At 49.5% G+C, this 22,500-nt stretch overlaps 46 non-coding genes across 46 annotated transcripts; all 46 read right to left on the bottom strand.

Moving 5' to 3' along the window:
• Positions 1-194: 194 nt before the first annotated feature.
• On the bottom strand, positions 195-313 carry LOC133988439 (5S ribosomal RNA). The gene has a single exon (XR_009925650.1). It is a non-coding gene; the product is annotated as a 5S ribosomal RNA (ribosomal RNA).
• A 369-nt stretch (positions 314-682) lies between these two features.
• LOC133988438 (5S ribosomal RNA) lies at positions 683-801 on the bottom strand. The gene has a single exon (XR_009925649.1). It is a non-coding gene; the product is annotated as a 5S ribosomal RNA (ribosomal RNA).
• Positions 802-1,170: 369 nt separating this feature from the next.
• Positions 1,171-1,289, bottom strand: LOC133988620 (5S ribosomal RNA). The gene has a single exon (XR_009925821.1). It is a non-coding gene; the product is annotated as a 5S ribosomal RNA (ribosomal RNA).
• A 369-nt stretch (positions 1,290-1,658) lies between these two features.
• LOC133988618 (5S ribosomal RNA) lies at positions 1,659-1,777 on the bottom strand. The gene has a single exon (XR_009925820.1). It is a non-coding gene; the product is annotated as a 5S ribosomal RNA (ribosomal RNA).
• Positions 1,778-2,147: 370 nt separating this feature from the next.
• LOC133989184 (5S ribosomal RNA) lies at positions 2,148-2,266 on the bottom strand. Its single transcript, XR_009926354.1, has one exon. It is a non-coding gene; the product is annotated as a 5S ribosomal RNA (ribosomal RNA).
• A 369-nt stretch (positions 2,267-2,635) lies between these two features.
• On the bottom strand, positions 2,636-2,754 carry LOC133989307 (5S ribosomal RNA). The gene has a single exon (XR_009926471.1). It is a non-coding gene; the product is annotated as a 5S ribosomal RNA (ribosomal RNA).
• A 370-nt stretch (positions 2,755-3,124) lies between these two features.
• Positions 3,125-3,243, bottom strand: LOC133988993 (5S ribosomal RNA). Its single transcript, XR_009926173.1, has one exon. It is a non-coding gene; the product is annotated as a 5S ribosomal RNA (ribosomal RNA).
• A 369-nt stretch (positions 3,244-3,612) lies between these two features.
• On the bottom strand, positions 3,613-3,731 carry LOC133988437 (5S ribosomal RNA). The gene has a single exon (XR_009925648.1). It is a non-coding gene; the product is annotated as a 5S ribosomal RNA (ribosomal RNA).
• Positions 3,732-4,100: 369 nt separating this feature from the next.
• On the bottom strand, positions 4,101-4,219 carry LOC133989117 (5S ribosomal RNA). Its single transcript, XR_009926290.1, has one exon. It is a non-coding gene; the product is annotated as a 5S ribosomal RNA (ribosomal RNA).
• A 370-nt stretch (positions 4,220-4,589) lies between these two features.
• LOC133988617 (5S ribosomal RNA) lies at positions 4,590-4,708 on the bottom strand. The gene has a single exon (XR_009925819.1). It is a non-coding gene; the product is annotated as a 5S ribosomal RNA (ribosomal RNA).
• A 369-nt stretch (positions 4,709-5,077) lies between these two features.
• LOC133988436 (5S ribosomal RNA) lies at positions 5,078-5,196 on the bottom strand. Its single transcript, XR_009925647.1, has one exon. It is a non-coding gene; the product is annotated as a 5S ribosomal RNA (ribosomal RNA).
• A 369-nt stretch (positions 5,197-5,565) lies between these two features.
• LOC133989136 (5S ribosomal RNA) lies at positions 5,566-5,684 on the bottom strand. Its single transcript, XR_009926308.1, has one exon. It is a non-coding gene; the product is annotated as a 5S ribosomal RNA (ribosomal RNA).
• Positions 5,685-6,053: 369 nt separating this feature from the next.
• On the bottom strand, positions 6,054-6,172 carry LOC133988435 (5S ribosomal RNA). The gene has a single exon (XR_009925646.1). It is a non-coding gene; the product is annotated as a 5S ribosomal RNA (ribosomal RNA).
• Positions 6,173-6,541: 369 nt separating this feature from the next.
• On the bottom strand, positions 6,542-6,660 carry LOC133989201 (5S ribosomal RNA). The gene has a single exon (XR_009926370.1). It is a non-coding gene; the product is annotated as a 5S ribosomal RNA (ribosomal RNA).
• Positions 6,661-7,029: 369 nt separating this feature from the next.
• LOC133988434 (5S ribosomal RNA) lies at positions 7,030-7,148 on the bottom strand. Its single transcript, XR_009925645.1, has one exon. It is a non-coding gene; the product is annotated as a 5S ribosomal RNA (ribosomal RNA).
• A 369-nt stretch (positions 7,149-7,517) lies between these two features.
• Positions 7,518-7,636, bottom strand: LOC133988432 (5S ribosomal RNA). The gene has a single exon (XR_009925643.1). It is a non-coding gene; the product is annotated as a 5S ribosomal RNA (ribosomal RNA).
• A 369-nt stretch (positions 7,637-8,005) lies between these two features.
• On the bottom strand, positions 8,006-8,124 carry LOC133989242 (5S ribosomal RNA). The gene has a single exon (XR_009926409.1). It is a non-coding gene; the product is annotated as a 5S ribosomal RNA (ribosomal RNA).
• A 370-nt stretch (positions 8,125-8,494) lies between these two features.
• Positions 8,495-8,613, bottom strand: LOC133988616 (5S ribosomal RNA). The gene has a single exon (XR_009925818.1). It is a non-coding gene; the product is annotated as a 5S ribosomal RNA (ribosomal RNA).
• A 369-nt stretch (positions 8,614-8,982) lies between these two features.
• On the bottom strand, positions 8,983-9,101 carry LOC133989200 (5S ribosomal RNA). The gene has a single exon (XR_009926369.1). It is a non-coding gene; the product is annotated as a 5S ribosomal RNA (ribosomal RNA).
• Positions 9,102-9,470: 369 nt separating this feature from the next.
• LOC133988431 (5S ribosomal RNA) lies at positions 9,471-9,589 on the bottom strand. The gene has a single exon (XR_009925642.1). It is a non-coding gene; the product is annotated as a 5S ribosomal RNA (ribosomal RNA).
• Positions 9,590-9,958: 369 nt separating this feature from the next.
• LOC133988430 (5S ribosomal RNA) lies at positions 9,959-10,077 on the bottom strand. Its single transcript, XR_009925641.1, has one exon. It is a non-coding gene; the product is annotated as a 5S ribosomal RNA (ribosomal RNA).
• Positions 10,078-10,446: 369 nt separating this feature from the next.
• LOC133989241 (5S ribosomal RNA) lies at positions 10,447-10,565 on the bottom strand. The gene has a single exon (XR_009926408.1). It is a non-coding gene; the product is annotated as a 5S ribosomal RNA (ribosomal RNA).
• A 370-nt stretch (positions 10,566-10,935) lies between these two features.
• On the bottom strand, positions 10,936-11,054 carry LOC133988615 (5S ribosomal RNA). The gene has a single exon (XR_009925817.1). It is a non-coding gene; the product is annotated as a 5S ribosomal RNA (ribosomal RNA).
• A 369-nt stretch (positions 11,055-11,423) lies between these two features.
• On the bottom strand, positions 11,424-11,542 carry LOC133988429 (5S ribosomal RNA). The gene has a single exon (XR_009925640.1). It is a non-coding gene; the product is annotated as a 5S ribosomal RNA (ribosomal RNA).
• A 369-nt stretch (positions 11,543-11,911) lies between these two features.
• On the bottom strand, positions 11,912-12,030 carry LOC133989135 (5S ribosomal RNA). Its single transcript, XR_009926307.1, has one exon. It is a non-coding gene; the product is annotated as a 5S ribosomal RNA (ribosomal RNA).
• A 369-nt stretch (positions 12,031-12,399) lies between these two features.
• Positions 12,400-12,518, bottom strand: LOC133988427 (5S ribosomal RNA). The gene has a single exon (XR_009925639.1). It is a non-coding gene; the product is annotated as a 5S ribosomal RNA (ribosomal RNA).
• Positions 12,519-12,887: 369 nt separating this feature from the next.
• On the bottom strand, positions 12,888-13,006 carry LOC133989199 (5S ribosomal RNA). Its single transcript, XR_009926368.1, has one exon. It is a non-coding gene; the product is annotated as a 5S ribosomal RNA (ribosomal RNA).
• Positions 13,007-13,375: 369 nt separating this feature from the next.
• Positions 13,376-13,494, bottom strand: LOC133988426 (5S ribosomal RNA). The gene has a single exon (XR_009925638.1). It is a non-coding gene; the product is annotated as a 5S ribosomal RNA (ribosomal RNA).
• Positions 13,495-13,863: 369 nt separating this feature from the next.
• Positions 13,864-13,982, bottom strand: LOC133988425 (5S ribosomal RNA). The gene has a single exon (XR_009925637.1). It is a non-coding gene; the product is annotated as a 5S ribosomal RNA (ribosomal RNA).
• A 369-nt stretch (positions 13,983-14,351) lies between these two features.
• On the bottom strand, positions 14,352-14,470 carry LOC133989342 (5S ribosomal RNA). Its single transcript, XR_009926505.1, has one exon. It is a non-coding gene; the product is annotated as a 5S ribosomal RNA (ribosomal RNA).
• Positions 14,471-14,839: 369 nt separating this feature from the next.
• Positions 14,840-14,958, bottom strand: LOC133988424 (5S ribosomal RNA). Its single transcript, XR_009925636.1, has one exon. It is a non-coding gene; the product is annotated as a 5S ribosomal RNA (ribosomal RNA).
• A 369-nt stretch (positions 14,959-15,327) lies between these two features.
• LOC133989197 (5S ribosomal RNA) lies at positions 15,328-15,446 on the bottom strand. The gene has a single exon (XR_009926366.1). It is a non-coding gene; the product is annotated as a 5S ribosomal RNA (ribosomal RNA).
• Positions 15,447-15,814: 368 nt separating this feature from the next.
• Positions 15,815-15,933, bottom strand: LOC133988988 (5S ribosomal RNA). Its single transcript, XR_009926168.1, has one exon. It is a non-coding gene; the product is annotated as a 5S ribosomal RNA (ribosomal RNA).
• Positions 15,934-16,302: 369 nt separating this feature from the next.
• LOC133988423 (5S ribosomal RNA) lies at positions 16,303-16,421 on the bottom strand. The gene has a single exon (XR_009925635.1). It is a non-coding gene; the product is annotated as a 5S ribosomal RNA (ribosomal RNA).
• Positions 16,422-16,790: 369 nt separating this feature from the next.
• Positions 16,791-16,909, bottom strand: LOC133988422 (5S ribosomal RNA). The gene has a single exon (XR_009925634.1). It is a non-coding gene; the product is annotated as a 5S ribosomal RNA (ribosomal RNA).
• Positions 16,910-17,278: 369 nt separating this feature from the next.
• LOC133989239 (5S ribosomal RNA) lies at positions 17,279-17,397 on the bottom strand. Its single transcript, XR_009926406.1, has one exon. It is a non-coding gene; the product is annotated as a 5S ribosomal RNA (ribosomal RNA).
• A 370-nt stretch (positions 17,398-17,767) lies between these two features.
• On the bottom strand, positions 17,768-17,886 carry LOC133989068 (5S ribosomal RNA). Its single transcript, XR_009926244.1, has one exon. It is a non-coding gene; the product is annotated as a 5S ribosomal RNA (ribosomal RNA).
• A 362-nt stretch (positions 17,887-18,248) lies between these two features.
• Positions 18,249-18,367, bottom strand: LOC133989539 (5S ribosomal RNA). Its single transcript, XR_009926671.1, has one exon. It is a non-coding gene; the product is annotated as a 5S ribosomal RNA (ribosomal RNA).
• Positions 18,368-18,736: 369 nt separating this feature from the next.
• On the bottom strand, positions 18,737-18,855 carry LOC133989046 (5S ribosomal RNA). The gene has a single exon (XR_009926223.1). It is a non-coding gene; the product is annotated as a 5S ribosomal RNA (ribosomal RNA).
• A 369-nt stretch (positions 18,856-19,224) lies between these two features.
• Positions 19,225-19,343, bottom strand: LOC133989181 (5S ribosomal RNA). The gene has a single exon (XR_009926351.1). It is a non-coding gene; the product is annotated as a 5S ribosomal RNA (ribosomal RNA).
• A 369-nt stretch (positions 19,344-19,712) lies between these two features.
• On the bottom strand, positions 19,713-19,831 carry LOC133989063 (5S ribosomal RNA). Its single transcript, XR_009926240.1, has one exon. It is a non-coding gene; the product is annotated as a 5S ribosomal RNA (ribosomal RNA).
• A 369-nt stretch (positions 19,832-20,200) lies between these two features.
• Positions 20,201-20,319, bottom strand: LOC133988420 (5S ribosomal RNA). The gene has a single exon (XR_009925632.1). It is a non-coding gene; the product is annotated as a 5S ribosomal RNA (ribosomal RNA).
• Positions 20,320-20,688: 369 nt separating this feature from the next.
• Positions 20,689-20,807, bottom strand: LOC133988757 (5S ribosomal RNA). The gene has a single exon (XR_009925951.1). It is a non-coding gene; the product is annotated as a 5S ribosomal RNA (ribosomal RNA).
• Positions 20,808-21,177: 370 nt separating this feature from the next.
• Positions 21,178-21,296, bottom strand: LOC133989155 (5S ribosomal RNA). Its single transcript, XR_009926326.1, has one exon. It is a non-coding gene; the product is annotated as a 5S ribosomal RNA (ribosomal RNA).
• A 369-nt stretch (positions 21,297-21,665) lies between these two features.
• On the bottom strand, positions 21,666-21,784 carry LOC133989060 (5S ribosomal RNA). The gene has a single exon (XR_009926237.1). It is a non-coding gene; the product is annotated as a 5S ribosomal RNA (ribosomal RNA).
• Positions 21,785-22,153: 369 nt separating this feature from the next.
• LOC133989088 (5S ribosomal RNA) lies at positions 22,154-22,272 on the bottom strand. The gene has a single exon (XR_009926262.1). It is a non-coding gene; the product is annotated as a 5S ribosomal RNA (ribosomal RNA).
• Positions 22,273-22,500: the final 228 nt, after the last annotated feature.

Genomic DNA, 22,500 nt, shown 5'->3' with positions numbered 1-22,500 from the left:
TGATTGCAGGCTTTTAACAGGCTGTAACAGTGACAACAGGAACCCTCAAAACTACTTGGAAAGTGAGGCGTCTCAGTGCCACCTCTCTGCCCTGCATACACACACAGCTGGAATGATTGCAGCTTTGTTTCTCAACGCCCTGTGTGCGGTGATGGAGCAACAGCGCCCTCCTCTGGTGACAGCTGAGAGGAAAAAGCTTACAGCACCTGGTATTCCCAGGCGGTCTCCCATCCAAGTACTAACCAGGCCCGACCCTGCTTAGCTTCCGAGATCAGACGAGATCGGGCGTGTTCAGGGTGGTGTGGCCGTAAGCGAGGAAACAGCCAGCAGAAAGCCCATTTAAAGATGCTGTGACACCACTGACAGTTCCTCTCACCATCTGAGTGGCGGATAATGGTGTCTCAGCCATCAAACACATGCTATACTTTAACATTACGTTCATAGGAATTGTTGTTTCTCAGGCTATTTGTGTACATGCGCTTATAAGATGATTGCAGGCTTTTAACAGGCTGTAACAGTGAACACAGGAACCCTCAAAACTACTTGGAAAGTGAGGCGTCTCATTGCCACCTCTCTGCCCTGCATACACACACAGCTGGAATGATTGCAGCTTTGTTTCTCAACGCCCTGTGTGCGGTGATGGAGCAACAGCGCCCTCCTCTGGTGACAGCTGAGAGGAAAAAGCTTACAGCACCTGGTATTCCCAGGCGGTCTCCCATCCAAGTACTAACCAGGCCCGACCCTGCTTAGCTTCCGAGATCAGACGAGATCGGGCGTGTTCAGGGTGGTGTGGCCGTAAGCGAGGAAACAGCCAGCAGAAAGCCCATTTAAAGATGCTGTGACACCACTGACAGTTCCTCTCACCATCTGAGAGGCGGATAATGGTGTCTCAGCCATCAAACACATGCTATACTTTAACATTACTTTCATAGGAATAGTTGTTTCTCAGGCTATTTGTGTACATGCGCTTATAAGATGATTGCAGGCTTTTAACAGGCTGTAACAGTGACAGCAGGAACACTCAAAACTACTTGGAAAGTGGGGTGTCTCAGTGCCACCTCTCTGCCCTTCATACACACACAGCTGGAATGATTGCAGCTTTGTTTCTCAACGCCCTGTGTGCGGTGATGGAGCAACAGCGCCCTCCTCTGGTGACAGCTGAGAGGAAAAAGCTTACAGCACCTGGTATTCCCAGGCGGTCTCCCATCCAAGTACTAACCAGGCCCGACCCTGCTTAGCTTCCGAGATCAGACGAGATCGGGCATGTTCAGGGTGGTGTGGCCGTAAGCGAGGAAACAGCCAGCAGAAAGCCCATTTAAAGATGCTGTGACCCCACTGACAGTTCCTCTCACCATCTGAGTGGCGGATAATGGTGTCTCAGCCATCAAACACATGCTATACTTTAACATTACTTTCATAGGAATAGTTGTTTCTCAGGCTATTTGTGTACATGCGCTTATAAGATGATTGCAGGCTTTTAACAGGCTGTAACAGTGACAGCAGGAACACTCAAAACTACTTGGAAAGTGGGGTGTCTCAGTGCCACCTCTCTGCCCTTCATACACACACAGCTGGAATGATTGCAGCTTTGTTTCTCAACGCCCTGTGTGCGGTGATGGAGCAACAGCGCCCTCCTCTGGTGACAGCTGAGAGGAAAAAGCTTACAGCACCTGGTATTCCCAGGCGGTCTCCCATCCAAGTACTAACCAGGCCCGACCCTGCTTAGCTTCCGAGATCAGACGAGATCGGGCATGTTCAGGGTGGTGTGGCCGTAAGCGAGGAAACAGCTAGCAGAAAGCCCATTTAAAGATGCTGTGACCCCACTGACAGTTCCTCTCACCATCTGAGTGGCGGATAATGGTGTCTCAGCCATCAAACACATGCTATACTTTAACATTACTTTCATAGGAATTGTTGTTTCCCAGGCTATTTGTGTACATGCGCTTATAAGATGATTGCAGGCTTTTAACAGGCTGTAACAATGACAACAGGAACCCTCAAAACTACTTGGAAAGTGAGGCGTCTCAGTGCCACCTCTCTGCCCTGCATACACACACAGCTGGACTGATTGCATCTTTCTTATCTCAACACCCTGTGTGCGGTGATGGAGCAACAGCGCCCTCCTCTGGTGACAGCTGAGAGGAAAAAGCTTACAGCACCTGGTATTCCCAGGCGGTTTCCCATCCAAGTACTAACCAGGCCCGACCCTGCTTAGCTTCCGAGATCAGACGAGATCGGGCATGTTCAGGGTGGTGTGGTCGTAAGCGAGAAAACAGCCAGCAGAAAGCCCATTTAAAAATGCTGTGACCCCACTGACAGTTCCTCTCACCATCTGAGTGGCGGATAATGGTGTCTCAGCCATCAAACACATGCTATACTTTAACATTACTTTCATAGGAATTGTTGTTTCTCAGGCTATTTGTGTACATGCGCTTATAAGATGATTGCAGGCTTTTAACAGGCTGTAACAGTGAACACAGGAACCCTCAAAACTACTTGGAAAGTGAGGCGTCTCATTGCCACCTCTCTGCCCTGCATACACACACAGCTGGAATGATTGCAGCTTTGTTTCTCAACGCCCTGTGTGCGGTGATGGAGCAACAGCGCCCTCCTCTGGTGACAGCTGAGAGGAAAAAGCTTACAGCACCTGGTATTCCCAGGCGGTCTCCCATCCAAGTACTAACCAGGCCCGACCCTGCTTAGCTTCCCAGATCAGACGAGATCGGGCGTGTTCAGGGTGGTGTGGCCGTAAGTGAGGAAACAGCCAGCAGAAAGCCCATTTAAAGATGCTGTGACACCACTGACAGTTCCTCTCACCATCTGAGTGGCGGATAATGGTGTCTCAGCCATCAAACACATGCTATACTTTAACATTACTTTCATAGGAATAGTTGTTTATCAGGCTATTTGTGTACATGCGCTTATAAGATGATTGCAGGCTTTTAACAGGCTGTAACAGTGACAGCAGGAACACTCAAAACTACTTGGAAAGTGGGGTGTCTCAGTGCCACCTCTCTGCCCTGCATACACACACAGCTTAGAATGATTGCAGCTTTGTTTCTCAACGCCCTGTGTGCGGTGATGGAGCAACAGCGCCCTCATCTGGTGACAGCTGAGAGGAAAAAGCTTACAACACCTGGTATTCCCAGGCGGTCTCCCATGCAAGTACTAACCAGGCCCGACCCTGCTTAGCTTCCGAGATCAGACGAGATCGGGCGTGTTCAGGGTGGTGTGGCCGTAAGCGAGGAAACAGCCAGCAGAAAGCCCATTTAAAGATGGGGTGACACCACTGACAGTTCCTCTCACCATCTGAGTGGCGGATAATGGTGTCTCAGCCATCAAACACATGCTATACTTTAACATTACTTTCATAGGAATTGTTGTTTCTCAGGCTATTTGTGTACATGCGCTTATAAGATGATTGCAGGCTTTTAACAGGCTGTAACAGTGACAACATGAACCCTCAAAACTACTTGGAAAGTGAGGCGTCTCAGTGCCACCTCTCTGCCCTGCATACACACACAGCTGGAATGATTGCAGCTTTGTTTCTCAACGCCCTGTGTGCGGTGATGGAGCAACAGCGCCCTCCTCTGGTGACAGCTGAGAGGAAAAAGCTTACAGCACCTGGTATTCCCAGGCGGTCTCCCATCCAAGTACTAACCAGGCCCGACCCTGCTTAGCTTCCGAGATCAGACGAGATCGGGCGTGTTCAGGGTGGTGTGGCCGTAAGCGAGGAAACAGCCAGCAGAAAGCCCATTTAAAGATGCTGTGACACCACTGACAGTTCCTCTCACCATCTGAGTGGCGGATAATGGTGTCTCAGCCATCAAACACATGCTATACTTTAACATTACTTTCATAGGAATTGTTGTTTCCCAGGCTATTTGTGTACATGCGCTTATAAGATGATTGCAGGCTTTTAACAGGCTGTAACAGTGACAACAGGAACCCTCAAAACTACTTGGAAAGTGAGGCGTCTCATTGCCACCTCTCTGCCCTGCATACACACACAGCTGGAATGATTGCAGCTTTGTTTCTCAACGCCCTGTGTGCGGTGATGGAGCAACAGCGCCCTCCTCTGGTGACAGCTGAGAGGAAAAAGCTTACAGCACCTGGTATTCCCAGGCTGTCTCCCATCCAAGTACTAACCAGGCCCGACCCTGCTTAGCTTCCGAGATCAGACGAGATCGGGCGTGTTCAGGGTGGTGTGGCCGTAAGCGAGGAAACAGCCAGCAGAAAGCCCATTTAAAGATGCTGTGACACCACTGACAGTTCCTCTCACCATCTGAGTGGCGGATAATGGTGTCTCAGCCATCAAACACATGCTATATTTTAACATTACTTTCATAGGAATTGTTGTTTCTCAGGCTATTTGTGTACATGCGCTTATAAGATGATTGCAGGCTTTTAACAGGCTGTAACAATGACAACAGGAACCCTCAAAACTACTTGGAAAGTGAGGCGTCTCAGTGCCACCTCTCTGCCCTGCGTACACACACAGCTGGACTGATTGCATCTTTCTTTTCTCAACACCCTGTGTGCGGTGATGGAGCAACAGCGCCATCCTCTGGTGACAGCTGAGAGGAAAAAGCTTACAGCACCTGGTATTCCCAGGCGGTCTCCCATCCAAGTACTAACCAGGCCCGACCCTGCTTAGCTTCCGAGATCAGACGAGATCGGGCATGTTCAGGGTGGTGTGGCCGTAAGCGAGGAAACAGCCAGCAGAAAGCCCATTTAAAGATGCTGTGACACCACTGACAGTTCCTCTCACCATCTGAGTGGCGGATAATGGTGTCTCAGCCATCAAACACATGCTATACTTTAACATTACTTTCATAGGAATTGTTGTTTCTCAGGCTATTTGTGTACATGCGCTTATAAGATGATTGCAGGCTTTTAACAGGCTGTAACAGTGACAACATGAACCCTCAAAACTACTTGGAAAGTGAGGCGTCTCAGTGCCACCTCTCTGCCCTGCATACACACACAGCTGGAATGATTGCAGCTTTGTTTCTCAACGCCCTGTGTGCGGTGATGGAGCAACAGCGCCCTCCTCTGGTGACAGCTGAGAGGAAAAAGCTTACAGCACCTGGTATTCCCAGGCGGTCTCCCATCCAAGTACTAACCAGGCCCGACCCTGCTTAGCTTCCGAGATCAGACGAGATCGGGCGTGTTCAGGGTGGTGTGGCCGTAAGCGAGGAAACAGCCAGCAGAAAGCCCATTTAAAGATGCTGTGACACCACTGACAGTTCCTCTCACCATCTGAGTGGCGGATAATGGTGTCTCAGCCATCAAACACATGCTATACTTTAACATTACTTTCATAGGAATTGTTGTTTCCCAGGCTATTTGTGTACATGCGCTTATAAGATGATTGCAGGCTTTTAACAGGCTGTAACAGTGACAACAGGAACCCTCAAAACTACTTGGAAAGTGAGGCGTCTCATTGCCACCTCTCTGCCCTGCATACACACACAGCTGGAATGATTGCAGCTTTGTTTCTCAACGCCCTGTGTGCGGTGATGGAGCAACAGCGCCCTCCTCTGGTGACAGCTGAGAGGAAAAAGCTTACAGCACCTGGTATTCCCAGGCGGTCTCCCATCCAAGTACTAACCAGGCCCGACCCTACTTAACTTCCGAGATCAGACGAGATCGAGCGTGTTCAGGGTGGTGTGGTCGTAAGCGAGGAAACAGCCAGCAGAAAGCCCATTTAAAGATGCTGTGACACCACTGACAGTTCCTCTCACCATCTGAGTGGCGGATAATGGTGTCTCAGCCATCAAACACATGCTATATTTTAACATTACTTTCATAGGAATTGTTGTTTCTCAGGCTATTTGTGTACATGCGCTTATAAGATGATTGCAGGGTTTTAACAGGCTGTAACAGTGAACACAGGAACCCTCAAAACTACTTGGAAAGTGAGGCGTCTCATTGCCACCTCTCTGCCCTGCATACACACACAGCTGGAATGATTGCAGCTTTGTTTCTCAACGCCCTGTGTGCGGTGATGGAGCAACAGCGCCCTCCTCTGGTGACAGCTGAGAGGAAAAAGCTTACAGCACCTGGTATTCCCAGGCGGTCTCCCATCCAAGTACTAACCAGGCCCGACCCTGCTTAGCTTCCGAGATCAGACGAGATCGGGCGTGTTCAGGGTGGTGTGGCCGTAAGCGAGGAAACAGCCAGCAGAAAGCCCATTTAAAGATGCTGTGACACCACTGACAGTTCCTCTCACCATCTGAATGGCGGATAATGGTGTCTCAGCCATCAAACACATGCTATACTTTAACATTCCTTTCATAGGAATTGTTGTTTCTCAGGCTATTTGTGTACATGCGCTTATAAGATGATTGCAGGCTTTTAACAGGCTGTAACAGTGAACACAGGAACCCTCAAAACTACTTGGAAAGTGAGGCGTCTCAGTGCCACCTCTCTGCCCTGCATACACACACAGCTGGAATGATTGCAGCTTTGTTTCTCAACGCCCTGTGTGCGGTGATGGAGCAACAGCGCCCTCCTCTGGTGACAGCTGAGAGGAAAAAGCTTACAGCACCTGGTATTCCCAGGCGGTCTACCATCCAAGTACTAACCAGGCCCGAACCTGCTTAGCTTCCGAGATCAGACGAGATCGGGCGTGTTCAGGGTGGTGTGGCCGTAAGCGAGGAAACAGACAGCAGAAAGCCCATTAAAAGATGCTGGGACACCAGTGACAGTTCCTCTCACCATCTGAGTGGCGGATAATGGTGTCTCAGCCATCAAACACATGCTATACTTTAACATTACTTTCATAGGAATTGTTGTTTCTCAGGCTATTTGTGTGCATGCGCTTATAAGATGATTGCAGGCTTTTAACAGGCTGTAACAGTGAACACAGGAACCCTCAAAACTACTTGGAAAGTGAGGCGTCTCATTGCCACCTCTCTGCCCTGCATACACACACAGCTGGAATGATTGCAGCTTTGTTTCTCAACGCCCTGTGTGCGGTGATGGAGCAACAGCGCCCTCCTCTGGTGACAGCTGAGAGGAAAAAGCTTACAGCACCTGGTATTCCCAGGCGGTCTCCCATCCAAGTACTAACCAGGCCCGACCCTGCTTAGCTTCCGAGATCAGACGAGATCGGGCGTGTTCAGGGTGGTGTGGCCGTAAGCGAGGAAACAGCCAGCAGAAAGCCCATTTAAAGATGCTGTGACACCACTGACAGTTCCTCTCACCATCTGAGTGGCGGATAATGGTGTCTCAGCCATCAAACACATGCTATACTTTAACATTACTTTCATAGGAATTGTTGTTTCCCAGGCTATTTGTGTACATGCGCTTATAAGATGATTGCAGGCTTTTAACAGGCTGTAACAGTGACAACAGGAACACTCAAAATTACTTGGAAAGTGAGGCGTCTCATTGCCACCTCTTTGCCCTGCATACACACACAGCTGGAATGATTGCAGCTTTGTTTCTCAACGCCCTGTGTGCGGTGATGGAGCAACAGCGCCCTCCTCTGGTGACAGCTGAGAGGAAAAAGCTTACAGCACCTGGTATTCCCAGGCGGTCTCCCATCCAAGTACTAACCAGGCCCGACCCTGCTTAGCTTCCGAGATCAGACGAGATCGGGCGTGTTCAGGGTGGTGTGGCCGTAAGCGAGGAAACAGCCAGCAGAAAGCCCATTTAAAGATGCTGTGACACCACTGACAGTTCCTCTCACCATCTGAGTGGCGGATAATGGTGTCTCAGCCATCAAACACATGCTATACTTTAACATTACTTTCATAGGAATTGTTGTTTCCCAGGCTATTTGTGTACATGCGCTTATAAGATGATTGCAGGCTTTTAACAGGCTGTAACAGTGACAACAGGAACCCTCAAAACTACTTGGAAAGTGAGGCGTCTCATTGCCACCTCTCTGCCCTGCATACACACACAGCTGGAATGATTGCAGCTTTGTTTCTCAACGCCCTGTGTGCGGTGATGGAGCAACAGCGCCCTCCTCTGGTGACAGCTGAGAGGAAAAAGCTTACAGCACCTGGTATTCCCAGGCGGTCTCCCATCCAAGTACTAACCAGGCCCGACCCTACTTAGCTTCCGAGATCAGACGAGATCGAGCGTGTTCAGGGTGGTGTGGTCGTAAGCGAGGAAACAGCCAGCAGAAAGCCCATTTAAAGATGCTGTGACACCACTGGCAGTTCCTCTCACCATCTGAGTGGCGGATAATGGTGTCTCAGCCATCAAACACATGCTATATTTTAACATTACTTTCATAGGAATTGTTGTTTCTCAGGCTATTTGTGTACATGCGCTTATAAGATGATTGCAGGCTTTTAACAGGCTGTAACAATGACAACAGGAACCCTCAAAACTACTTGGAAAGTGAGGCGTCTCAGTGCCACCTCTCTGCCCTGCGTACACACACAGCTGGACTGATTGCATCTTTCTTTTCTCAACACCCTGTGTGCGGTGATGGAGCAACAGCGCCATCCTCTGGTGACAGCTGAGAGGAAAAAGCTTACAGCACCTGGTATTCCCAGGCGGTCTCCCATCCAAGTACTAACCAGGCCCGACCCTGCTTAGCTTCCGAGATCAGACGAGATCGGGCATGTTCAGGGTGGTGTGGCCGTAAGCGAGGAAACAGCCAGCAGAAAGCCCATTTAAAGATGCTGTGACACCACTGACAGTTCCTCTCACCATCTGAGTGGCGGATAATGGTGTCTCAGCCATCAAACACATGCTATACTTTAACATTACTTTCATAGGAATTGTTGTTTCTCAGGCTATTTGTGTACATGCGCTTATAAGATGATTGCAGGCTTTTAACAGGCTGTAACAGTGACAACATGAACCCTCAAAACTACTTGGAAAGTGAGGCGTCTCAGTGCCACCTCTCTGCCCTGCATACACACACAGCTGGAATGATTGCAGCTTTGTTTCTCAACGCCCTGTGTGCGGTGATGGAGCAACAGCGCCCTCCTCTGGTGACAGCTGAGAGGAAAAAGCTTACAGCACCTGGTATTCCCAGGCGGTCTACCATCCAAGTACTAACCAGGCCCGAACCTGCTTAGCTTCCGAGATCAGACGAGATCGGGCGTGTTCAGGGTGGTGTGGCCGTAAGCGAGGAAACAGACAGCAGAAAGCCCATTAAAAGATGCTGGGACACCAGTGACAGTTCCTCTCACCATCTGAGTGGCGGATAATGGTGTCTCAGCCATCAAACACATGCTATACTTTAACATTACTTTCATAGGAATTGTTGTTTCTCAGGCTATTTGTGTGCATGCGCTTATAAGATGATTGCAGGCTTTTAACAGGCTGTAACAGTGAACACAGGAACCCTCAAAACTACTTGGAAAGTGAGGCGTCTCATTGCCACCTCTCTGCCCTGCATACACACACAGCTGGAATGATTGCAGCTTTGTTTCTCAACGCCCTGTGTGCGGTGATGGAGCAACAGCGCCCTCCTCTGGTGACAGCTGAGAGGAAAAAGCTTACAGCACCTGGTATTCCCAGGCGGTCTCCCATCCAAGTACTAACCAGGCCCGACCCTGCTTAGCTTCCGAGATCAGACGAGATCGGGCGTGTTCAGGGTGGTGTGGCCGTAAGCGAGGAAACAGCCAGCAGAAAGCCCATTTAAAGATGCTGTGACACCACTGACAGTTCCTCTCACCATCTGAGTGGCGGATAATGGTGTCTCAGCCATCAAACACATGCTATACTTTAACATTACTTTCATAGGAATTGTTGTTTCCCAGGCTATTTGTGTACATGCGCTTATAAGATGATTGCAGGCTTTTAACAGGCTGTAACAGTGACAACAGGAACACTCAAAACTACTTGGAAAGTGAGGCGTCTCATTGCCACCTCTTTGCCCTGCATACACACACAGCTGGAATGATTGCAGCTTTGTTTCTCAACGCCCTGTGTGCGGTGATGGAGCAACAGCGCCCTCCTCTGGTGACAGCTGAGAGGAAAAAGCTTACAGCACCTGGTATTCCCAGGCGGTCTCCCATCCAAGTACTAACCAGGCCCGACCCTGCTTAGCTTCCGAGATCAGACGAGATCGGGCGTGTTCAGGGTGGTGTGGCCGTAAGCGAGGAAACAGCCAGCAGAAAGCCCATTTAAAGATGCTGTGACACCACTGACAGTTCCTCTCACCATCTGAGTGGCGGATAATGGTGTCTCAGCCATCAAACACATGCTATACTTTAACATTACTTTCATAGGAATTGTTGTTTCCCAGGCTATTTGTGTACATGCGCTTATAAGATGATTGCAGGCTTTTAACAGGCTGTAACAGTGACAACAGGAACCCTCAAAACTACTTGGAAAGTGAGGCGTCTCATTGCCACCTCTCTGCCCTGCATACACACACAGCTGGAATGATTGCAGCTTTGTTTCTCAACGCCCTGTGTGCGGTGATGGAGCAACAGCGCCCTCCTCTGGTGACAGCTGAGAGGAAAAAGCTTACAGCACCTGGTATTCCCAGGCGGTCTCCCATCCAAGTACTAACCAGGCCCGACCCTACTTAGCTTCCGAGATCAGACGAGATCGAGCGTGTTCAGGGTGGTGTGGTCGTAAGCGAGGAAACAGCCAGCAGAAAGCCCATTTAAAGATGCTGTGACACCACTGGCAGTTCCTCTCACCATCTGAGTGGCGGATAATGGTGTCTCAGCCATCAAACACATGCTATATTTTAACATTACTTTCATAGGAATTGTTGTTTCTCAGGCTATTTGTGTACATGCGCTTATAAGATGATTGCAGGCTTTTAACAGGCTGTAACAATGACAACAGGAACCCTCAAAACTACTTGGAAAGTGAGGCGTCTCAGTGCCACCTCTCTGCCCTGCGTACACACACAGCTGGACTGATTGCATCTTTCTTTTCTCAACACCCTGTGTGCGGTGATGGAGCAACAGCGCCATCCTCTGGTGACAGCTGAGAGGAAAAAGCTTACAGCACCTGGTATTCCCAGGCGGTCTCCCATCCAAGTACTAACCAGGCCCGACCCTGCTTAGCTTCCGAGATCAGACGAGATCGGGCATGTTCAGGGTGGTGTGGCCGTAAGCGAGGAAACAGCCAGCAGAAAGCCCATTTAAAGATGCTGTGACACCACTGACAGTTCCTCTCACCATCTGAGTGGCGGATAATGGTGTCTCAGCCATCAAACACATGCTATACTTTAACATTACTTTCATAGGAATTGTTGTTTCTCAGGCTATTTGTGTACATGCGCTTATAAGATGATTGCAGGCTTTTAACAGGCTGTAACAGTGACAACATGAACCCTCAAAACTACTTGGAAAGTGAGGCGTCTCAGTGCCACCTCTCTGCCCTGCATACACACACAGCTGGAATGATTGCAGCTTTGTTTCTCAACGCCCTGTGTGCGGTGATGGAGCAACAGCGCCCTCCTCTGGTGACAGCTGAGAGGAAAAAGCTTACAGCACCTGGTATTCCCAGGCGGTCTCCCATCCAAGTACTAACCAGGCCCGACCCTGCTTAGCTTCCGAGATCAGACGAGATCGGGCGTGTTCAGGGTGGTGTGGCCGTAAGCGAGGAAACAGCCAGCAGAAAGCCCATTTAAAGATGCTGTGACACCACTGACAGTTCCTCTCACCATCTGAGTGGCGGATAATGGTGTCTCAGCCATCAAACACATGCTATACTTTAACATTACTTTCATAGGAATTGTTGTTTCCCAGGCTATTTGTGTACATGCGCTTATAAGATGATTGCAGGCTTTTAACAGGCTGTAACAGTGACAACAGGAACCCTCAAAACTACTTGGAAAGTGAGGCGTCTCATTGCCACCTCTCTGCCCTGCATACACACACAGCTGGAATGATTGCAGCTTTGTTTCTCAACGCCCTGTGTGCGGTGATGGAGCAACAGCGCCCTCCTCTGGTGACAGCTGAGAGGAAAAAGCTTACAGCACCTGGTATTCCCAGGCGGTCTCCCATCCAAGTACTAACCAGGCCCGACCCTACTTAACTTCCGAGATCAGACGAGATCGAGCGTGTTCAGGGTGGTGTGGTCGTAAGCGAGGAAACAGCCAGCAGAAAGCCCATTTAAAGATGCTGTGACACCACTGACAGTTCCTCTCACCATCTGAGTGGCGGATAATGGTGTCTCAGCCATCAAACACATGCTATATTTTAACATTACTTTCATAGGAATTGTTGTTTCTCAGGCTATTTGTGTACATGCGCTTATAAGATGATTGCAGGGTTTTAACAGGCTGTAACAGTGAACACAGGAACCCTCAAAACTACTTGGAAAGTGAGGCGTCTCATTGCCACCTCTCTGCCCTGCATACACACACAGCTGGAATGATTGCAGCTTTGTTTCTCAACGCCCTGTGTGCGGTGATGGAGCAACAGCGCCCTCCTCTGGTGACAGCTGAGAGGAAAAAGCTTACAGCACCTGGTATTCCCAGGCGGTCTCCCATCCAAGTACTAACCAGGCCCGACCCTGCTTAGCTTCCGAGATCAGACGAGATCGGGCGTGTTCAGGGTGGTGTGGCCGTAAGCGAGGAAACAGCCAGCAGAAAGCCCATTTAAAGATGCTGTGACACCACTGACAGTTCCTCTCACCATCTGAATGGCGGATAATGGTGTCTCAGCCATCAAACACATGCTATACTTTAACATTCCTTTCATAGGAATTGTTGTTTCTCAGGCTATTTGTGTACATGCGCTTATAAGATGATTGCAGGCTTTTAACAGGCTGTAACAGTGAACACAGGAACCCTCAAAACTACTTGGAAAGTGAGGCGTCTCAGTGCCACCTCTCTGCCCTGCATACACACACAGCTGGAATGATTGCAGCTTTGTTTCTCAACGCCCTGTGTGCGGTGATGGAGCAACAGCGCCCTCCTCTGGTGACAGCTGAGAGGAAAAAGCTTACAGCACCTGGTATTCCCAGGCGGTCTACCATCCAAGTACTAACCAGGCCCGAACCTGCTTAGCTTCCGAGATCAGACGAGATCGGGCGTGTTCAGGGTGGTGTGGCCGTAAGCGAGGAAACAGACAGCAGAAAGCCCATTAAAAGATGCTGGGACACCAGTGACAGTTCCTCTCACCATCTGAGTGGCGGATAATGGTGTCTCAGCCATCAAACACATGCTATACTTTAACATTACTTTCATAGGAATTGTTGTTTCTCAGGCTATTTGTGTGCATGCGCTTATAAGATGATTGCAGGCTTTTAACAGGCTGTAACAGTGAACACAGGAACCCTCAAAACTACTTGGAAAGTGAGGCGTCTCATTGCCACCTCTCTGCCCTGCATACACACACAGCTGGAATGATTGCAGCTTTGTTTCTCAACGCCCTGTGTGCGGTGATGGAGCAACAGCGCCCTCCTCTGGTGACAGCTGAGAGGAAAAAGCTTACAGCACCTGGTATTCCCAGGCGGTCTCCCATCCAAGTACTAACCAGGCCCGACCCTGCTTAGCTTCCGAGATCAGACGAGATCGGGCGTGTTCAGGGTGGTGTGGCCGTAAGCGAGGAAACAGCCAGCAGAAAGCCCATTTAAAGATGCTGTGACACCACTGACAGTTCCTCTCACCATCTGAGTGGCGGATAATGGTGTCTCAGCCATCAAACACATGCTATACTTTAACATTACTTTCATAGGAATTGTTGTTTCCCAGGCTATTTGTGTACATGCGCTTATAAGATGATTGCAGGCTTTTAACAGGCTGTAACAGTGACAACAGGAACACTCAAAACTACTTGGAAAGTGAGGCGTCTCATTGCCACCTCTTTGCCCTGCATACACACACAGCTGGAATGATTGCAGCTTTGTTTCTCAACGCCCTGTGTGCGGTGATGGAGCAACAGCGCCCTCCTCTGGTGACAGCTGAGAGGAAAAAGCTTACAGCACCTGGTATTCCCAGGCGGTCTCCCATCCAAGTACTAACCAGGCCCGACCCTGCTTAGCTTCCGAGATCAGACGAGATCGGGCGTGTTCAGGGTGGTGTGGCCGTAAGCGAGGAAACAGCCAGCAGAAAGCCCATTTAAAGATGCTGTGACACCACTGACAGTTCCTCTCACCATCTGAGTGGCGGATAATGGTGTCTCAGCCATCAAACACATGCTATACTTTAACATTACTTTCATAGGAATTGTTGTTTCCCAGGCTATTTGTGTACATGCGCTTATAAGATGATTGCAGGCTTTTAACAGGCTGTAACAGTGACAACAGGAACCCTCAAAACTACTTGGAAAGTGAGGCGTCTCATTGCCACCTCTCTGCCCTGCATACACACACAGCTGGAATGATTGCAGCTTTGTTTCTCAACGCCCTGTGTGCGGTGATGGAGCAACAGCGCCCTCCTCTGGTGACAGCTGAGAGGAAAAAGCTTACAGCACCTGGTATTCCCAGGCGGTCTCCCATCCAAGTACTAACCAGGCCCGACCCTACTTAGCTTCCGAGATCAGACGAGATCGAGCGTGTTCAGGGTGGTGTGGTCGTACGCGAGGAAACAGCCAGCAGAAAGCCCATTTAAAGATGCTGTGACACCACTGGCAGTTCCTCTCACCATCTGAGTGGCGGATAATGGTGTCTCAGCCATCAAACACATGCTATATTTTAACATTACTTTCATAGGAATTGTTGTTTCTCAGGCTATTTGTGTACATGCGCTTATAAGATGATTGCAGGCTTTTAACAGGCTGTAACAGTGAACACAGGAACCCTCAAAACTACTTGGAAAGTGAGGCGTCTCTTTGCCACCTCTCTGCCCTGCATACACACACAGCTGGAATGATTGCAGCTTTGTTTCTCAACGCCCTGTGTGCGGTGATGGAGCAACAGCGCCCTCCTCTGGTGACAGCTGAGAGGAAAAAGCTTACAGCACCTGGTATTCCCAGGCGGTCTCCCATCCAAGTACTAACCAGGCCCGACCCTGCTTAGCTTCCGAGATCAGACGAGATCGGGCGTGTTCAGGGTGGTGTGGCCGTAAGCGAGGAAACAGCCAGCAGAAAGCCCATTTAAAGATGCTGTGACACCACTGACAGTTCCTCTCACCATCTGAATGGCGGATAATGGTGTCTCAGCCATCAAACACATGCTATACTTTAACATTCCTTTCATAGGAATTGTTGTTTCTCAGGCTATTTGTGTACATGCGCTTATAAGATGATTGCAGGCTTTTAACAGGCTGTAACAGTGAACACAGGAACACTCAAAACTACTTGGAAAGTGAGGCGTCTCAGTGCCACCTCTCTGCCCTGCATACACACACAGCTGGAATGATTGCAGCTTTGTTTCTCAACGCCCTGTGTGCGGTGATGGAGCAACAGCGCCCTCCTCTGGTGACAGCTGAGAGGAAAAAGCTTACAGCACCTGGTATTCCCAGGCGGTCTACCATCCAAGTACTAACCAGGCCCGAACCTGCTTAGCTTCCGAGATCAGACGAGATCGGGCGTGTTCAGGGTGGTGTGGCCGTAAGCGAGGAAACAGACAGCAGAAAGCCCATTAAAAGATGCTGGGACACCACTGACAGTTCCTCTCACCATCTGAGTGGCGGATAATGGTGTCTCAGCCATCAAACACATGCTATACTTTAACATTACTTTCATAGGAATTGTTGTTTCTCAGGCTATTTGTGTACATGCGCTTATAAGATGATTGCAGGCTTTAACAGGCTGTAACAGTGCACACAGGAACCCTCAAAACTACTTGGAAAGTGAGGCGTCTCATTGCCACCTCCCTGCCCTGCATACACACACAGCTGGAATGATTGCAGCTTTGTTTCTCAACGCCCTGTGTGCGGTGATGGAGTAACAGCGCCCTCCTCTGGTGACAGCTGAGAGGAAAAAGCTTACAGTACCTGGTATTCCCAGGCGGTCTCCCATCCAAGTACTAACCAGGCCCGACCCTGCTTACCTTCCGAGATCAGACGAGATCGGGCGTGTTCAGGGTGGTGTGGCCGTAAGCGAGGAAACAGCCAGCAGAAAGCCCATTTAAAGATGCTGTGACACCACTGACAGTTCCTCTCACCATCTGAGTGGCGGATAATGGTGTCTCAGCCATCAAACACATGCTATACTTTAACATTACTTTCATAGGAATTGTTGTTTCTCAGGCTATTTGTGTACATGCGCTTATAAGATGATTGCAGGCTTTTAACAGGCTGTAACAGTGACAACAGGAACCCTCAAAACTACTTGGAAAGTGAGGCGTCTCAGTGCCACCTCTCTGCCCTGCATACACACACAGCTGGAATGATTGCAGCTTTGTTTCTCAACGCCCTGTGTGCGGTGATGGAGCAACAGCGCCCTCCTCTGGTGACAGCTGAGAGGAAAAAGCTTACAGCACCTGGTATTCCCAGGCGGTCTCCCATCCAAGTACTAACCAGGCCCGACCCTGCTTAGCTTCCGAGATCAGACGAGATCGGGCGTGTTCAGGGTGGTGTGGCCGTAAGCGAGGAAACAACCAGCAGAAAGCCCATTTAAAGATGCTGTGACACCACTGACAGTTCCTCTCACCATCTGAGTGGCGGATAATGGTGTCTCAGCCATCAAACACATGCTATACTTTAACATTACTTTCATACGAATTGTTGTTTCCCAGGCTATTTGTGTACATGCGCTTATAAGATGATTGCAGGCTTTTAACAGGCTGTAACAGTGACAACAGGAACACTCAAAACTACTTGGAAAGTGAGGCGTCTCATTGCCACCTCTCTGCCCTGCATACACACACAGCTGGAATGATTGCAGCTTTGTTTCTCAACGCCCTGTGTGCGGTGATGGAGCAACAGCGCCCTCCTCTGGTAACAGCTGAGAGGAAAAAGCTTACAGCACCTGGTATTCCCAGGCGGTCTCCCATCCAAGTACTAACCAGGCCCGACCCTGCTTAGCTTCCGAGATCAGACGAGATCGGGCGTGTTCAGGGTGGTGTGGCCGTAAGCGAGGAAACAGCCAGCAGAAAGCCCATTTAAAGATGCTGTGACACCACTGACAGTTCCTCTCACCATCTGAGTGGCGGATAATGGTGTCTCAGCCATCAAACACATGCTATACTTTAACATTACTTTCATAGGACTTGTTGTTTCCCAGGCTATTTGTGTACATGCGCTTATAAGATGATTGCAGGCTTTTAACAGGCTGTAACAGTGACAACAGGAACCCTCAAAACTACTTGGAAAGTGAGGCGTCTCATTGCCACCTCTCTGCCCTGCATACACACACAGCTGGAATGATTGCAGCTTTGTTTCTCAACGCCCTGTATGCGGTGATGGAGCAACAGCGCCCTCCTCTGGTGACAGCTGAGAGGAAAAAGCTTACAGCACCTGGTATTCCCAGGCGGTCTCCCATCTAAGTACTAACCAGGCCCGACCCTGCATAGCTTCCAAGATCAGATGAGATCGGGCGTGTTCAGGGTGGTGTGGCCGTAAGCGAGGAAACAGCCAGCAGAAAGCCCATTTAAAGATGCTGTGACACCACTGACAGTTCCTCTCACCATCTGAGTGGCGGATAATGGTGTCTCAGCCATCAAACACATGCTATACTTTAACATTACTTTCATAGGAATTGTTGTTTCTCAGGCTATTTGTGTACATGCGCTTATAAGATGATTGCAGGCTTTTAACAGGCTGTAACAATGACAACAGGAACCCTCAAAACTACTTGGAAAGTGAGGCGTCTCAGTGCCACCTCTCTGCCCTGCATACACACACAGCTGGACTGATTGCATCTTTCTTTTCTCAACACCCTGTGTGCGGTGATGGAGCAACAGCGCCCTCCTCTGGTGACAGCTGAGAGGAAAAAGCTTACAGCACCTGGTATTCCCAGGCGGTCTCCCATCCAAGTACTAACCAGGCCCGACCATGCTTAGCTTCCGAGATCAGACGAGATCGGGCATGTTCAGGGTGGTGTGGCCGTAAGCGAGGAAACAGCCAGCAGAAAGCCCATTTAAAGATGCTGTGACACCACTCCTCTCACCATCTGAGTGGCGGATAATGGTGTCTCAGCCATCAAACACATGCTATACTTTAACATTACTTTCATAGGAATTGTTGTTTCTCAGGCTATTTGTGTACATGCGCTTATAAGATGATTGCAGGCTTTTAACAGGCTGTAACAGTGAAGACAGGAACCCTCAAAACTACTTGGAAAGTGAGGCGTCTCATTGCCACCTCTCTGCCCTGCATACACACACAGCTGGAATGATTGCAGCTTTGGTTCTCAACGCCCTGTGTGCGGTGATGGAGCAACAGCGCCCTCCTCTGGTGACAGCTGAGAGGAAAAAGCTTACAGCACCTGGTATTCCCAGGCGGTCTCCCATCCAAGTACTAACCAGGCCCGACCCTGCTTAGCTTCCGAGATCAGACGAGATCGGGTGTGTTCAGGGTGGTGTGGCCGTAAGCGAGGAAACAGCCAGCAGAAAGCCCATTTAAAGATGCTGTGACACCACTGACAGTTCCTCTCACCATCTGAGTGGCGGATAATGGTGTCTCAGCCATCAAACACATGCTATACTTTAACATTACTTTCATAGGAATTGTTGTTTCTCAGGCTATTTGTGTACATGCGCTTATAAAATGATTGCAGGCTTTTAACAGGCTGTAACAGTGAACACAGGAACCCTCAAAACTACTTGGAAAGTGAGGCGTCTCATTGCCACCTCTCTGCCCTGCATACACACACAGCTGGAATGATTGCAGCTTTGTTTCTCAACGCCCTGTGTGCGGTGATGGAGCAACAGCGCCCTCCTCTGGTGACAGCTGAGAGGAAAAAGCTTACAGCACATGGAATTCCCAAGTGGTCTCCCATCCAAGTACTAACCAGGCCCGACCCTGCTTAGCTTCCGAGATCAGACGAGATCGGGCGTGTTCAGGGTGGTGTGGCCGTAAGCGAGGAAACAGCCAGCAGAAAGCCCATTTAAAGATGCTGTGACACCACTGACAGTTCCTCTCACCATCTGAGTGGCGGATAATGGTGTCTCAGCCATCAAACACATGCTATACTTTAACATTACTTTCATAGGAATAGTTCTTTCTCAGGCTATTTGTGTACATGCGCTTATAAGATGATTGCAGGCTTTTAACAGGCTGTAACAGTGACAACAGGAACACTCAAAACTACTTGGAAAGTGGGGTGTCTCAGTGCCACCTCTCTGCCCTGCATACACACACAGCTGGAATGATTGCAGCTTTGTTTCTCAACGCCCTGTGTGCGGTGATGGAGCAACAGCGCCCTCCTCTGGTGACAGCTGAGAGGAAAAAGCTTACAGCACCTGGTATTCCCAGGCGGTCTCCCATGCAAGTAATAACCAGGCCCGACCCTGCTTAGCTTCCGAGATCAGACGAGATCGGGCGTGTTCAGGGTGGTGTGGCCGTAAGCGAGGAAACAGCCAGCAGAAAGCCCATTTAAAGATGCTGTGACACCACTTACAGTTCCTCTCACCATCTGAGTGGCGGATAATGGTGTCTCAGCCATCAAACACATGCTATACTTTAACATTACTTTCATAGGAATTGTTGTTTCTCAGGCTATTTGTGTACATGCGCTTATAAGATGATTGCAGGCTTTTAACAGGCTGTAACAGTGAACACAGGAACCCTCCAAACTACTTGGAAAGTGAGGCGTCTCATTGCCACCTCTCTGCCCTGCATACACACACAGCTGGAATGATTGCAGCTTTGTTTCTCAACGCCCTGTGTGCGGTGATGGAGCAACAGCGCCCTCCTCTGGTGACAGCTGAGAGGAAAAAGCTTACAGCACCTGGTATTCCCAGGCGGTCTCCCATCCAAGTACTAACCAGGCCCGACCCTGCTTAGCTTCCAAGATCAGACGAGATCAGGCGTGTTCAGGGTGGTGTGGCCGTAAGCGAGGAAACAGCCAGCAGAAAGCCCATTTAAAGATGCTGTGACACCACTGACAGTTCCTCTCACCATCTGAGTGGCGGATAATGGTGTCTCAGCCATCAAACACATGCTATACTTTAACATTACTTTCATAGGAATTGTTGTTTCTCAGGCTATTTGTGTACATGCGCTTATAAGATGATTGCAGGCTTTTAACAGGCTGTAACAGTGAACACAGGAACCCTCAAAACTACTTGGAAAGTGAGGCGTCTCATTGCCACCTCTCTGCCCTGCATACACACACAGCTGGAATGATTGCAGCTTTGTTTCTCAACGCCCTGTGTGCGGTGATGGAGCAACAGCGCCCTCCTCTGGTGACAGCTGAGAGGAAAAAGCTTACAGCACCTGGTATTCCCAGGCGGTCTCCCATCCAAGTACTAACCAGGCCCGACCCTGCTTAGCTTCCGAGATCAGACGAGATCGGGCGTGTTCAGGGTGGTGTGGCCGTAAGCGAGGAAACAGCCAGCAGAAAGCCCATTTAAAGATGCTGTGACACCACTGACAGTTCCTCTCACCATCTGAGTGGCGGATAATGGTGTCTCAGCCATCAAACACATGCTATACTTTAACATTACTTTCATAGGAATTGTTGTTTCTCAGGCTATTTGTGTACATGCGCTTATAAGATGATTGCAGGCTTTTAACAGGCTGTAACAGTGAACACAGGAACCCTCAAAACTACTTGGAAAGTGAGGCGTCTCATTGCCACCTCTCTGCCCTGCATACACACACAGCTGGAATGATTGCAGCTTTGTTTCTCAACGCCCTGTGTGCGGTGATGGAGCAACAGCGCCCTCCTCTGGTGACAGCTGAGAGGAAAAAGCTTACAGCACCTGGTATTCCCAGGCGGTCTCCCATCCAAGTACTAACCAGGCCCAACCCTGCTTAGCTTCCGAGATCAGACGAGATCGGGCGTGTTCAGGGTGGTGTGGCCGTAAGGGAGGAAACAGCCAGCAGAAAGCCCATTTAAAGATGCTGTGACACCACTGACAGTTCCTCTCACCATCTGAGTGGCGGATAATGGTGTCTCAGCCATCAAACACATGCTATACTTTAACATTACTTTAATAGGAATTTTTTGTTTCTCAGGCTATTTGTGTACATGCGCTTATAAGATGATTGCAGGCTTTTAACAGGCTGTAACAGTGAACACAGGAACCCTCAAAACTACTTGGAAAGTGAGGCGTCTCATTGCCACCTCTCTGCCCTGCATACACACACAGCTGGAATGATTGCAGCTTTGTTTCTCAACGCCCTGTGTGCGGTGATGGAGCAACAGCGCCCTCCTCTGGTGACAGCTGAGAGGAAAAAGCTTACAGCACCTGGTATTCCCAGGCGGTCTCCCATGCAAGTACTAACCAGGCCCGACCCTGCTTAGCTTCCGAGATCAGACGAGATCGGGCGTGTTCAGGGTGGTGTGTCCGTAAGCGAGGAAACAGCCAGCAGAAAGCCCATTTAAAGATGCTGTGACCCCACTGACAGTTCCTCTCACCATCTGAGTGGCGGATAATGGTGTCTCAGCCATCAAACACATGCTATACTTTAACATTACTTTCATAGGAATTGTTGTTTCTTAGGCTATTTGTGTACATGCGCTTATAAGATGATTGCAGGCTTTTAACAGGCTGTAACAGTGAACACAGGAACCCTCAAAACTACTTGGAAAGTGATGCGTCTCATTGCCACCTCTCTGCCCTGCATACACACACAGCTGGAATGATTGCAGCTTTGTTTCTCAACGCCCTGTGTGCGGTGATGGAGCAACAGCGCCCTCCTCTGGTGACAGCTGAGAGGAAAAAGCTTACAGCACCTGGTATTCCCAGGCAGTCTCCCATGCAAGTACTAACCAGGCCCGACCCTGCTTAGCTTCCGAGATCAGACGAGATCGGGCGTGTTCAGGGTGGTGTGGCCGTAAGCGAGGAAACAGCCAGCAGAAAGCCCATTTAAAGATGCTGTGACACCACTGACAGTTCCTCTCACCATCTGAGTGGCGGATAATGGTGTCTCAGCCATCAAACACATGCTATACTTTAACATTACTTTCATAGGAATAGTTCTTTCTCAGGCTATTTGTGTACATGCGCTTATAAGATGATTGCAGGCTTTTAACAGGCTGTAACAGTGACAACAGGAACACTCAAAACTACTTGGAAAGTGGGGTGTCTCAGTGCCACCTCTCTGCCCTGCATACACACACAGCTGGAATGATTGCAGCTTTGTTTCTCAACGCCCTGTGTGCGGTGATGGAGCAACAGCGCCCTCCTCTGGTTACAGCTGAGAGGAAAAAGCTTACAGCACCTGGTATTCCCAGGCGGTCTCCCATGCAAGTACTAACCAGGCCCGACCCTGCTTAGCTTCCAAGATCAGACGAGATCGGGCGTGTTCAGGGTGGTGTGGCCGTAAGCGAGGAAACAGCCATCAGAAAGCCCATTTAAAGATGCTGTGACACCACTGACAGTTCCTCTCACCATCTGAGTGGCGCATAATGGTGTCTCAGCCATCAAACACATGCTATACTTTAACATTACTTTCATAGGAATAGTTCTTTCTCAGGCTATTTGTGTACATGCGCTTATAAGATGATTGCAGGCTTTTAACAGGCTGTAACAGTGACAACAGGAACACTCAAAACT

The sequence above is a fragment of the Scomber scombrus genome, chromosome 10, assembly GCF_963691925.1.
Source record: "Scomber scombrus chromosome 10, fScoSco1.1, whole genome shotgun sequence".
In the NCBI taxonomy this organism is placed as follows: domain Eukaryota; kingdom Metazoa; phylum Chordata; class Actinopteri; order Scombriformes; family Scombridae; genus Scomber; species Scomber scombrus.
The sequence above is the reverse complement of the archived record's forward strand: the minus strand, read 5'-3'. Positions and strand labels throughout refer to the sequence as shown.